At 38.1% G+C, this 12,974-nt stretch overlaps 7 non-coding genes across 7 annotated transcripts; all 7 read left to right on the forward strand.

The window, feature by feature from the left end:
- The first annotated feature begins 139 nt into the window (after positions 1 to 139).
- Positions 140 to 211, forward strand: trnag-ucc (transfer RNA glycine (anticodon UCC)). Its single transcript has one exon. It is a non-coding gene; the product is annotated as a tRNA-Gly (tRNA).
- A 1,138-nt stretch (positions 212 to 1,349) lies between these two features.
- trnag-ucc (transfer RNA glycine (anticodon UCC)) lies at positions 1,350 to 1,421 on the forward strand. The gene has a single exon. It is a non-coding gene; the product is annotated as a tRNA-Gly (tRNA).
- Positions 1,422 to 3,100: 1,679 nt separating this feature from the next.
- Positions 3,101 to 3,172, forward strand: trnag-ucc (transfer RNA glycine (anticodon UCC)). Its single transcript has one exon. It is a non-coding gene; the product is annotated as a tRNA-Gly (tRNA).
- Positions 3,173 to 4,851: 1,679 nt separating this feature from the next.
- On the forward strand, positions 4,852 to 4,923 carry trnag-ucc (transfer RNA glycine (anticodon UCC)). The gene has a single exon. It is a non-coding gene; the product is annotated as a tRNA-Gly (tRNA).
- A 1,679-nt stretch (positions 4,924 to 6,602) lies between these two features.
- Positions 6,603 to 6,674, forward strand: trnag-ucc (transfer RNA glycine (anticodon UCC)). Its single transcript has one exon. It is a non-coding gene; the product is annotated as a tRNA-Gly (tRNA).
- Positions 6,675 to 8,353: 1,679 nt separating this feature from the next.
- trnag-ucc (transfer RNA glycine (anticodon UCC)) lies at positions 8,354 to 8,425 on the forward strand. Its single transcript has one exon. It is a non-coding gene; the product is annotated as a tRNA-Gly (tRNA).
- A 3,430-nt stretch (positions 8,426 to 11,855) lies between these two features.
- trnag-ucc (transfer RNA glycine (anticodon UCC)) lies at positions 11,856 to 11,927 on the forward strand. Its single transcript has one exon. It is a non-coding gene; the product is annotated as a tRNA-Gly (tRNA).
- The last annotated feature ends 1,047 nt before the right edge of the window (positions 11,928 to 12,974 follow it).

Genomic DNA, 12,974 nt, shown 5'->3' on the forward strand with positions numbered 1-12,974 from the left:
GATTTTTCATCTTTTCAGTTCACATTTCTTTGATGAATGTCAAATACATGGCCTTGCAGTCATGTAACCCTCAAAGACCATGACCACTCTCTTGGTGACTGGAATGACCCCAACACGAGAACTTTTAGCTCTCACGGTTGCGTTGGTGGTATAGTGGCAAGCATAGCTGCCTTCCAAGCAGTTGACCTGGGTTCGATTCCCGGCCAACGCATCACTTTATGGTAAGTGAAAAATGTGTAAGCGGCACATAATGTGACAGTTGAAATAGGAAGGGGAAGGACATGTAACATATGCCACTGATGGATTGGGATCCAAGAGGCTAGCTCAGCGAGCTATAACCTGCTGGCATACCACACAGTTTACGGACTCTTTGCTAAAGTTTTGCGTCCTTCCCCACTGGGTAATCAAAGCACGACCTTACACATATTTAGGCAATGACACTGCCCACTTCATAAACAAGAACAAGAGCATTGTACATAATGCAAATTACTCGTCACAACACAATCTTCTTTTTCAAAAAATGACAAAAAACATGGTATTGAAATAATCCTACTTGAGGGAACCTTCGTAACTGCATGGACTTTGTTAGTAAGCACTTGGAAAATGGAGATGGATGCTGCTGCAAAGCTTTGAATGGTATGCGTCATAAAATCGATAACCTCTATACCAAAGCATCTTGGCGTTAGTATTTATTTGGTGTTTTTACTAGAAGCAAGAAAATGAAACTTCAGCAATGCCACTTTCACTTTTAGCTCTTTTAATGCATTCCTAGTAAGATGAACACGTACAAGCGAATACAATTTTACAATGATTGAGATCCATTTTATATTCTCACTTCAAAAGTTCAAGTTCTTAAAGGAATCTCAAAGGGCAAATTCTTTTCTTATCCTTGTGTTCTTTGCACAATTTTTGAACAAAACAGACTAAAAGTTGCAAGAATACAATAACCAGGCTTAAAGGACTGAAGAGCTGCTTTCAAATTGAAAAGAAACAGGACAAGCCAATGTTTGCTAGAGAGCCACAAAAAATAGCATGCAATCTGTGCATTATTTGAGGTGCAATATTTCATCATCATTGGATACATTTGTTGAAATTAGTAGTGCTGTGGCATTTTCGTTTATTATGCAATGTGGAGAGCTCATGACGCATTCTCCGAATAGATGTGATGAACAAACCACTACTGAAACTGTGAGAGGTGCCAGCATATTATGATTTTTCATCTTTTCAGTTCACATCTCTTTGATGAATGTCAAATACATGGCCTTGCAGTCATGTAACCCTCAAAGACCATGACCACTCTCTTGGTGACTGGAATGACCCCAACACGAGAACTTTTATCTCTCACGGTTGCGTTGGTGGTATAGTGGCAAGCATAGCTGCCTTCCAAGCAGTTGACCCGGGTTCGATTCCCGGCCAACGCATCACTTTATGGTAAGTGAAAAATGTGTAAGCGGCACATAATGTGACAGTTGAAATAGGAAGGGGAAGGACATGTAACATATGCCACTGATGGATTGGGATCCAAGAGGCTAGCTCAGCGAGCTATAACCTGCTGGCATACCACACAGTTTACGGACTCTTTGCTAAAGTTTTGCGTCCTTCCCCACTGGGTAATCAAAGCACGACCTTACACATATTTAGGCAATGACACTGCCCACTTCATAAACAAGAACAAGAGCATTGTACATAATGCAAATTACTCGTCACAACACAATCTTCTTTTTCAAAAAATGACAAAAAACATGGTATTGAAATAATCCTACTTGAGGGAACCTTCGTAACTGCATGGACTTTGTTAGTAAGCACTTGGAAAATGGAGATGGATGCTGCTGCAAAGCTTTGAATGGTATGCGTCATAAAATCGATAACCTCTATACCAAAGCATCTTGGCGTTAGTATTTATTTGGTGTTTTTACTAGAAGCAAGAAAATGAAACTTCAGCAATGCCACTTTCACTTTTAGCTCTTTTAATGCATTCCTAGTAAGATGAACACGTACAAGCGAATACAATTTTACAATGATTGAGATCCATTTTATATTCTCACTTCAAAAGTTCAAGTTCTTAAAGGAATCTCAAAGGGCAAATTCTTTTCTTATCCTTGTGTTCTTTGCACAATTTTTGAACAAAACAGACTAAAAGTTGCAAGAATACAATAACCAGGCTTAAAGGACTGAAGAGCTGCTTTCAAATTGAAAAGAAACAGGACAAGCCAATGTTTGCTAGAGAGCCACAAAAAATAGCATGCAATCTGTGCATTATTTGAGGCGCAATATTTCATCATCATTGGATACATTTGTTGAAATTAGTAGTGCTGTGGCATTTTCATTTATTATGCAATGTGGAGAGCTCATGATGCATTCTCCGTATAGATGTGATGAACACATCATTACTGAAACTGTGAGAGGTGCCAGCATATTATGATTTCTCATCTTTTGCTGTTGAAGTTCACAATTCTTTGATGAATGTCATAGACAGGGCCTTGCAGTTATGTACCCCTCAACGAGGGTTGGTGGTATAGTGGTATAGTGTACCACGTACAAGCGAATACAATTTTACAATGATTGAGATCCATTTTATATTCTCAATTCAAAAGTTCAAGTTCTTAAAGGAATCGCAAAGGGCAAATTCTTTTCTTATCCTTGTGTTCTTTGCACAATTTTTTAACAAAACAGAGTGAAAGTTACAAGTATACAATGACTTCTCTTACAGGATTGAAGAGCTGCTTTCAAATTGGAAAGAAACAGGACAAGCCAATGTTTGCTAGAGATCCACAAAAAATAGCATGCAATCTCTGCATTATTTGAGGTGCAATATTTCATCATCATTATATACATTTGTTGAAATTTGTAGTGATGTGGCATTTTCGTTTATTATGCAATGTGGAGAGCTCATGACGCATTCTCCGAATAGATGTGATGAACAAACCACTACTGAAACTGTGAGAGGTGCCAGCATATTATGATTTTTCATCTTTTCAGTTCACATTTCTTTGATGAATGTCAAATACATGGCCTTGCAGTCATGTAACCCTCAAAGACCATGACCACTCTCTTGGTGACTGGAATGACCCCAACACGAGAACTTTTAGCTCTCACGGTTGCGTTGGTGGTATAGTGGCAAGCATAGCTGCCTTCCAAGCAGTTGACCTGGGTTCGATTCCCGGCCAACGCATCACTTTATGGTAAGTGAAAAATGTGTAAGCGGCACATAATGTGACAGTTGAAATAGGAAGGGGAAGGACATGTAACATATGCCACTGATGGATTGGGATCCAAGAGGCTAGCTCAGCGAGCTATAACCTGCTGGCATACCACACAGTTTACGGACTCTTTGCTAAAGTTTTGCGTCCTTCCCCACTGGGTAATCAAAGCACGACCTTACACATATTTAGGCAATGACACTGCCCACTTCATAAACAAGAACAAGAGCATTGTACATAATGCAAATTACTCGTCACAACACAATCTTCTTTTTCAAAAAATGACAAAAAACATGGTATTGAAATAATCCTACTTGAGGGAACCTTCGTAACTGCATGGACTTTGTTAGTAAGCACTTGGAAAATGGAGATGGATGCTGCTGCAAAGCTTTGAATGGTATGCGTCATAAAATCGATAACCTCTATACCAAAGCATCTTGGCGTTAGTATTTATTTGGTGTTTTTACTAGAAGCAAGAAAATGAAACTTCAGCAATGCCACTTTCACTTTTAGCTCTTTTAATGCATTCCTAGTAAGATGAACACGTACAAGCGAATACAATTTTACAATGATTGAGATCCATTTTATATTCTCACTTCAAAAGTTCAAGTTCTTAAAGGAATCTCAAAGGGCAAATTCTTTTCTTATCCTTGTGTTCTTTGCACAATTTTTGAACAAAACAGACTAAAAGTTGCAAGAATACAATAACCAGGCTTAAAGGACTGAAGAGCTGCTTTCAAATTGAAAAGAAACAGGACAAGCCAATGTTTGCTAGAGAGCCACAAAAAATAGCATGCAATCTGTGCATTATTTGAGGTGCAATATTTCATCATCATTGGATACATTTGTTGAAATTAGTAGTGCTGTGGCATTTTCGTTTATTATGCAATGTGGAGAGCTCATGATGCATTCTCCGTATAGATGTGATGAACACATCATTACTGAAACTGTGAGAGGTGCCAGCATATTATGATTTCTCATCTTTTGCTGTTGAAGTTCACAATTCTTTGATGAATGTCATAGACAGGGCCTTGCAGTTATGTACCCCTCAACGAGGGTTGGTGGTATAGTGGTATAGTGTACCACGTACAAGCGAATACAATTTTACAATGATTGAGATCCATTTTATATTCTCAATTCAAAAGTTCAAGTTCTTAAAGGAATCGCAAAGGGCAAATTCTTTTCTTATCCTTGTGTTCTTTGCACAATTTTTTAACAAAACAGAGTGAAAGTTACAAGTATACAATGACTTCTCTTACAGGATTGAAGAGCTGCTTTCAAATTGGAAAGAAACAGGACAAGCCAATGTTTGCTAGAGATCCACAAAAAATAGCATGCAATCTCTGCATTATTTGAGGTGCAATATTTCATCATCATTATATACATTTGTTGAAATTTGTAGTGATGTGGCATTTTCGTTTATTATGCAATGTGGAGAGCTCATGACGCATTCTCCGAATAGATGTGATGAGCAAACCACTACTGAAACTGTGAGAGGTGCCAGCATATTATGATTTTTCATCTTTTCAGTTCACATTTCTTTGATGAATGTCAAATACATGGCCTTGCAGTCATGTAACCCTCAAAGACCATGACCACTCTCTTGGTGACTGGAATGACCCCAACACGAGAACTTTTATCTCTCACGGTTGCGTTGGTGGTATAGTGGCAAGCATAGCTGCCTTCCAAGCAGTTGACCCGGGTTCGATTCCCGGCCAACGCATCACTTTATGGTAAGTGAAAAATGTGTAAGCGGCACATAATGTGACAGTTGAAATAGGAAGGGGAAGGACATGTAACATATGCCACTGATGGATTGGGATCCAAGAGGCTAGCTCAGCGAGCTATAACCTGCTGGCATACCACACAGTTTACGGACTCTTTGCTAAAGTTTTGCGTCCTTCCCCACTGGGTAATCAAAGCACGACCTTACACATATTTAGGCAATGACACTGCCCACTTCATAAACAAGAACAAGAGCATTGTACATAATGCAAATTACTCGTCACAACACAATCTTCTTTTTCAAAAAATGACAAAAAACATGGTATTGAAATAATCCTACTTGAGGGAACCTTCGTAACTGCATGGACTTTGTTAGTAAGCACTTGGAAAATGGAGATGGATGCTGCTGCAAAGCTTTGAATGGTATGCGTCATAAAATCGATAACCTCTATACCAAAGCATCTTGGCGTTAGTATTTATTTGGTGTTTTTACTAGAAGCAAGAAAATGAAACTTCAGCAATGCCACTTTCACTTTTAGCTCTTTTAATGCATTCCTAGTAAGATGAACACGTACAAGCGAATACAATTTTACAATGATTGAGATCCATTTTATATTCTCACTTCAAAAGTTCAAGTTCTTAAAGGAATCTCAAAGGGCAAATTCTTTTCTTATCCTTGTGTTCTTTGCACAATTTTTGAACAAAACAGACTAAAAGTTGCAAGAATACAATAACCAGGCTTAAAGGACTGAAGAGCTGCTTTCAAATTGAAAAGAAACAGGACAAGCCAATGTTTGCTAGAGAGCCACAAAAAATAGCATGCAATCTGTGCATTATTTGAGGTGCAATATTTCATCATCATTGGATACATTTGTTGAAATTAGTAGTGCTGTGGCATTTTCGTTTATTATGCAATGTGGAGAGCTCATGATGCATTCTCCGTATAGATGTGATGAACACATCATTACTGAAACTGTGAGAGGTGCCAGCATATTATGATTTCTCATCTTTTGCTGTTGAAGTTCACAATTCTTTGATGAATGTCATAGACAGGGCCTTGCAGTTATGTACCCCTCAACGAGGGTTGGTGGTATAGTGGTATAGTGTACCACGTACAAGCGAATACAATTTTACAATGATTGAGATCCATTTTATATTCTCAATTCAAAAGTTCAAGTTCTTAAAGGAATCGCAAAGGGCAAATTCTTTTCTTATCCTTGTGTTCTTTGCACAATTTTTTAACAAAACAGAGTGAAAGTTACAAGTATACAATGACTTCTCTTACAGGATTGAAGAGCTGCTTTCAAATTGGAAAGAAACAGGACAAGCCAATGTTTGCTAGAGATCCACAAAAAATAGCATGCAATCTCTGCATTATTTGAGGTGCAATATTTCATCATCATTATATACATTTTTTGAAATTTGTAGTGATGTGGCATTTTCGTTTATTATGCAATGTGGAGAGCTCATGACGCATTCTCCGAATAGATGTGATGAACAAACCACTACTGAAACTGTGAGAGGTGCCAGCATATTATGATTTTTCATCTTTTCAGTTCACATTTCTTTGATGAATGTCAAATACATGGCCTTGCAGTCATGTAACCCTCAAAGACCATGACCACTCTCTTGGTGACTGGAATGACCCCAACACGAGAACTTTTATCTCTCACGGTTGCGTTGGTGGTATAGTGGCAAGCATAGCTGCCTTCCAAGCAGTTGACCCGGGTTCGATTCCCGGCCAACGCATCACTTTATGGTAAGTGAAAAATGTGTAAGCGGCACATAATGTGACAGTTGAAATAGGAAGGGGAAGGACATGTAACATATGCCACTGATGGATTGGGATCCAAGAGGCTAGCTCAGCGAGCTATAACCTGCTGGCATACCACACAGTTTACGGACTCTTTGCTAAAGTTTTGCGTCCTTCCCCACTGGGTAATCAAAGCACGACCTTACACATATTTAGGCAATGACACTGCCCACTTCATAAACAAGAACAAGAGCATTGTACATAATGCAAATTACTCGTCACAACACAATCTTCTTTTTCAAAAAATGACAAAAAACATGGTATTGAAATAATCCTACTTGAGGGAACCTTCGTAACTGCATGGACTTTGTTAGTAAGCACTTGGAAAATGGAGATGGATGCTGCTGCAAAGCTTTGAATGGTATGCGTCATAAAATCGATAACCTCTATACCAAAGCATCTTGGCGTTAGTATTTATTTGGTGTTTTTACTAGAAGCAAGAAAATGAAACTTCAGCAATGCCACTTTCACTTTTAGCTCTTTTAATGCATTCCTAGTAAGATGAACACGTACAAGCGAATACAATTTTACAATGATTGAGATCCATTTTATATTCTCACTTCAAAAGTTCAAGTTCTTAAAGGAATCTCAAAGGGCAAATTCTTTTCTTATCCTTGTGTTCTTTGCACAATTTTTGAACAAAACAGACTAAAAGTTGCAAGAATACAATAACCAGGCTTAAAGGACTGAAGAGCTGCTTTCAAATTGAAAAGAAACAGGACAAGCCAATGTTTGCTAGAGAGCCACAAAAAATAGCATGCAATCTGTGCATTATTTGAGGTGCAATATTTCATCATCATTGGATACATTTGTTGAAATTAGTAGTGCTGTGGCATTTTCTTTTATTATGCAATGTGGAGAGCTCATGATGCATTCTCCGTATAGATGTGATGAACACATCATTACTGAAACTGTGAGAGGTGCCAGCATATTATGATTTCTCATCTTTTGCTGTTGAAGTTCACAATTCTTTGATGAATGTCATAGACAGGGCCTTGCAGTTATGTACCCCTCAACGAGGGTTGGTGGTATAGTGGTATAGTGTACCACGTACAAGCGAATACAATTTTACAATGATTGAGATCCATTTTATATTCTCAATTCAAAAGTTCAAGTTCTTAAAGGAATCGCAAAGGGCAAATTCTTTTCTTATCCTTGTGTTCTTTGCACAATTTTTGAACAAAACAGAGTGAAAGTTACAAGTATACAATGACTTCTCTTACAGGATTGAAGAGCTGCTTTCAAATTGGAAAGAAACAGGACAAGCCAATGTTTGCTAGAGATCCACAAAAAATAGCATGCAATCTCTGCATTATTTGAGGTGCAATATTTCATCATCATTATATACATTTGTTGAAATTTGTAGTGATGTGGCATTTTCGTTTATTATGCAATGTGGAGAGCTCATGACGCATTCTCCGAATAGATGTGATGAGCAAACCACTACTGAAACTGTGAGAGGTGCCAGCATATTATGATTTTTCATCTTTTCAGTTCACATTTCTTTGATGAATGTCAAATACATGGCCTTGCAGTCATGTAACCCTCAAAGACCATGACCACTCTCTTGGTGACTGGAATGACCCCAACACGAGAACTTTTATCTCTCACGGTTGCGTTGGTGGTATAGTGGCAAGCATAGCTGCCTTCCAAGCAGTTGACCCGGGTTCGATTCCCGGCCAACGCATCACTTTATGGTAAGTGAAAAATGTGTAAGCGGCACATAATGTGACAGTTGAAATAGGAAGGGGAAGGACATGTAACATATGCCACTGATGGATTGGGATCCAAGAGGCTAGCTCAGCGAGCTATAACCTGCTGGCATACCACACAGTTTACGGACTCTTTGCTAAAGTTTTGCGTCCTTCCCCACTGGGTAATCAAAGCACGACCTTACACATATTTAGGCAATGACACTGCCCGCTTCATAAACAAGAACAAGAGCATTGTACATAATGCAAATTACTCGTCACAACACAATCTTCTTTTTCAAAAAATGACAAAAAACATGGTATTGAAATAATCCTACTTGAGGGAACCTTCGTAACTGCATGGACTTTGTTAGTAAGCACTTGGAAAATGGAGATGGATGCTGCTGCAAAGCTTTGAATGGTATGCGTCATAAAATCGATAACCTCTATACCAAAGCATCTTGGCGTTAGTATTTATTTGGTGTTTTTACTAGAAGCAAGAAAATGAAACTTCAGCAATGCCACTTTCACTTTTAGCTCTTTTAATGCATTCCTAGTAAGATGAACACGTACAAGCGAATACAATTTTACAATGATTGAGATCCATTTTATATTCTCACTTCAAAAGTTCAAGTTCTTAAAGGAATCTCAAAGGGCAAATTCTTTTCTTATCCTTGTGTTCTTTGCACAATTTTTGAACAAAACAGACTAAAAGTTGCAAGAATACAATAACCAGGCTTAAAGGACTGAAGAGCTGCTTTCAAATTGAAAAGAAACAGGACAAGCCAATGTTTCCTCGAGAACCATAAAAAATAGCATGCAATCTGTGCATTATTTGAGGTGCAATATTTCATCATCATTGGATACATTTATTGAAATTAGTAGTGATGTGGCATTTTCGTTTATTATGCAATGTGGAGAGCTCATGATGCATTCTCCGTATAGATGTGATGAACACATCATTACTGAAACTGTGAGAGGTGCCAGCATATTATGATTTCTCATCTTTTGCTGTTGAAGTTCACAATTCTTTGATGAATGTCATAGACAGGGCCTTGCAGTTATGTACCCCTCAACGAGGGTTGGTGGTATAGTGGTATAGTGTACCACGTACAAGCGAATACAATTTTACAGTGATTGAGATCCATTTTATATTCTCAATTCAAAAGTTCAAGTTCTTAAAGGAATCGCAAAGGGCAAATTCTTTTCTTATCCTTGTGTTCTTTGCACAATTTTTGAACAAAACAGAGTGAAAGTTACAAGTATACAATGACTTCTCTTACAGGATTGAAGAGCTGCTTTCAAATTGGAAAGAAACAGGACAAGCCAATGTTTGCTAGAGATCCACAAAAAATAGCATGCAATCTCTGCATTATTTGAGGTGCAATATTTCATCATCATTATATACATTTGTTGAAATTTGTAGTGATGTGGCATTTTCGTTTATTATGCAATGTGGAGAGCTCATGACGCATTCTCCGAATAGATGTGATGAGCAAACCACTACTGAAACTGTGAGAGGTGCCAGCATATTATGATTTTTCATCTTTTCAGTTCACATTTCTTTGATGAATGTCAAATACATGGCCTTGCAGTCATGTAACCCTCAAAGACCATGACCACTCTCTTGGTGACTGGAATGACCCCAACACGAGAACTTTTAGCTCTCATGGTTGCGTTGGTGGTATAGTGGCAAGCATAGCTGCCTTCCAAGCAGTTGATCCGGTTTTGATTCCCGGCCAACGCATCACTTTATGGTAAGTGAAAAATGTGTAAGCGGCACATAATGTGACAGTTGAAATAGGAAGGGGAAGGACATGTAACATATGCCACTGATGGATTGGGATCCAAGAGGCTAGCTCAGCGAGCTATAACCTGCTGGCATACCACACAGTTTACGGACTCCTTGCTAAAGTTTTGCGTCCTTCCCCACTGGGTAATCAAAGCACGACCTTACACATATTTAGGCAATGACACTGCCCACTTCATAAACAAGAACAAGAGCATTGTACATAATGCAAATTACTCGTCACAACACAATCTTCTTTTTCAAAAAATGACAAAAAACATGGTATTGAAATAATCCTACTTGAGGGAACCTTCGTAACTGCATGGACTTTGTTAGTAAGCACTTGGAAAATGGAGATGGATGCTGCTGCAAAGCTTTGAATGGTATGCGTCATAAAATCGATAACCTCTATACCAAAGCATCTTGGTGTTAGTATTTATTTGGTGTTTTTACTAGAAGCAAGAAAATGAAACTTCAGCAATGCCACTTTCACTTTTAGCTCTTTTAATGCATTCCTAGTAAGATGAACACGTACAAGCGAATACAATTTTACAATGATTGAGATCCATTTTATATTCTCACTTCAAAAGTTCAAGTTCTTAAAGGAATCTCAAAGGGCAAATTCTTTTCTTATCCTTGTGTTCTTTGCACAATTTTTGAACAAAACAGACTAAAAGTTGCAAGAATACAATAACCAGGCTTAAAGGACTGAAGAGCTGCTTTCAAATTGAAAAGAAACAGGACAAGCCAATGTTTCCTCGAGAACCATAAAAAATAGCATGCAATCTGTGCATTATTTGAGGTGCAATATTTCATCATCATTGGATACATTTGTTGAAATTAGTAGTGATGTGGCATTTTCATTTATTATGCAATGTGGAGAGCTCATGATGCATTCTCCGTATAGATGTGATGAACACATCATTACTGAAACTGTGAGAGGTGCCAGCATATTATGATTTCTCATCTTTTGCTGTTGAAGTTCACAATTCTTTGATGAATGTCATAGACAGGGCCTTGCAGTTATGTACCCCTCAACGAGGGTTGGTGGTATAGTGGTATAGTGTACCACGTACAAGCGAATACAATTTTACAGTGATTGAGATCCATTTTATATTCTCAATTCAAAAGTTCAAGTTCTTAAAGGAATCGCAAAGGGCAAATTCTTTTCTTATCCTTGTGTTCTTTGCACAATTTTTGAACAAAACAGAGTGAAAGTTACAAGTATACAATGACTTCTCTTACAGGATTGAAGAGCTGCTTTCAAATTGGAAAGAAACAGGACAAGCCAATGTTTGCTAGAGATCCACAAAAAATAGCATGCAATCTCTGCATTATTTGAGGTGCAATATTTCATCATCATTATATACATTTGTTGAAATTTGTAGTGATGTGGCATTTTCGTTTATTATGCAATGTGGAGAGCTCATGACGCATTCTCCGAATAGATGTAATGAACAAACCACTACTGAAACTGTGAGAGGTGCCAGCATATTATGATTTTTCATCTTTTCAGTTCACATTTCTTTGATGAATGTCAAATACATGGCCTTGCAGTCATGTAACCCTCAAAGACCATGACCACTCTCTTGGTGACTGGAATGACCCCAACACGAGAACTTTTGTCTCTCATGGTTGCGTTGGTGGTATAGTGGCAAGCATAGCTGCCTTCCAAGCAGTTGACCCGGGTTTGATTCCCGGCCAACGCATCACTTTATGGTAAGTGAAAAATGTGTAAGCGGCACATAATGTGACAGTTGAAATAGGAAGGGGAAGGATATGTAACATATGCCACTGATGGATTGGGATCCAAGAGGCTAGCTCAGCGAGCTATAACCTGCTGGCATACCACACAGTTTACGGACTCTTTGCTAAAGTTTTGCGTCCTTCCCCACTGGGTAATCAAAGCACGACCTTACACATATTTAGGCAATGACACTGCCCACTTCAAGAACAAGAGCATTGTACATAATGCAAATTACTCGTCACAACACATTCTTCTTTTTCAAAAAATGACAAAAACATGGTATTGAAATAATCCTACTTGAGGGAACCTTTGTAACTGCATGGACTTTGTTAGTAAGCACTTGGAAAATGGAGATGGATGCTGCTGCAAAGCTTTGAATGGTATGCGTCATAAAATCGATAACCTCTATACCAAAGCATCTTGGCGTTAGTATTTATTTGGTGTTTTTACTAGAAGCAAGAAAATGAAACTTCAGCAATGCCACTTTCACTTTTAGCTCTTTTAATGCATTCCTAGTAAGATGAACACGTACAAGCGAATACAATTTTACAATGATTGAGATCCATTTTATGTTCTCACTTCAAAAGTTCAAGTTCTTAAAGGAATCTCAAAGGGCAAATTCTTTTCTTATCCATGTGTTCTTTGCACAATTTTTGAACAAAACAGACTAAAAGTTGCAAGAATACAATAACCAGGCTTAAAGGACTGAAGAGCTGCTTTCAAATTGAAAAGAAACAGGACAAGCCACTGTTTGCTAGAGAGCCACAAAAAATAGCATGCAATCTGTGCATTATTTGAGGTGCAATATTTCATCATCATTGGATACATTTGTTGAAATTAGTAGTGCTGTGGCATTTTCGTTTATTATGCAATGTGGAGAGCTCATGATGCATTCTCCGTATAGATGTGATGAACACATCATTACTGAAACTGTGAGAGGTGCCAGCATATTATGATTTCTCATCTTTTGCTGTTGAAGTTCACAATTCTTTGATGAATGTCATAGACA

This window comes from Electrophorus electricus, chromosome 5, assembly GCF_041902795.1.
Source record: "Electrophorus electricus isolate QZ-2024a chromosome 5, ASM4190279v1, whole genome shotgun sequence".
NCBI lineage: Eukaryota > Metazoa > Chordata > Actinopteri > Gymnotiformes > Gymnotidae > Electrophorus > Electrophorus electricus.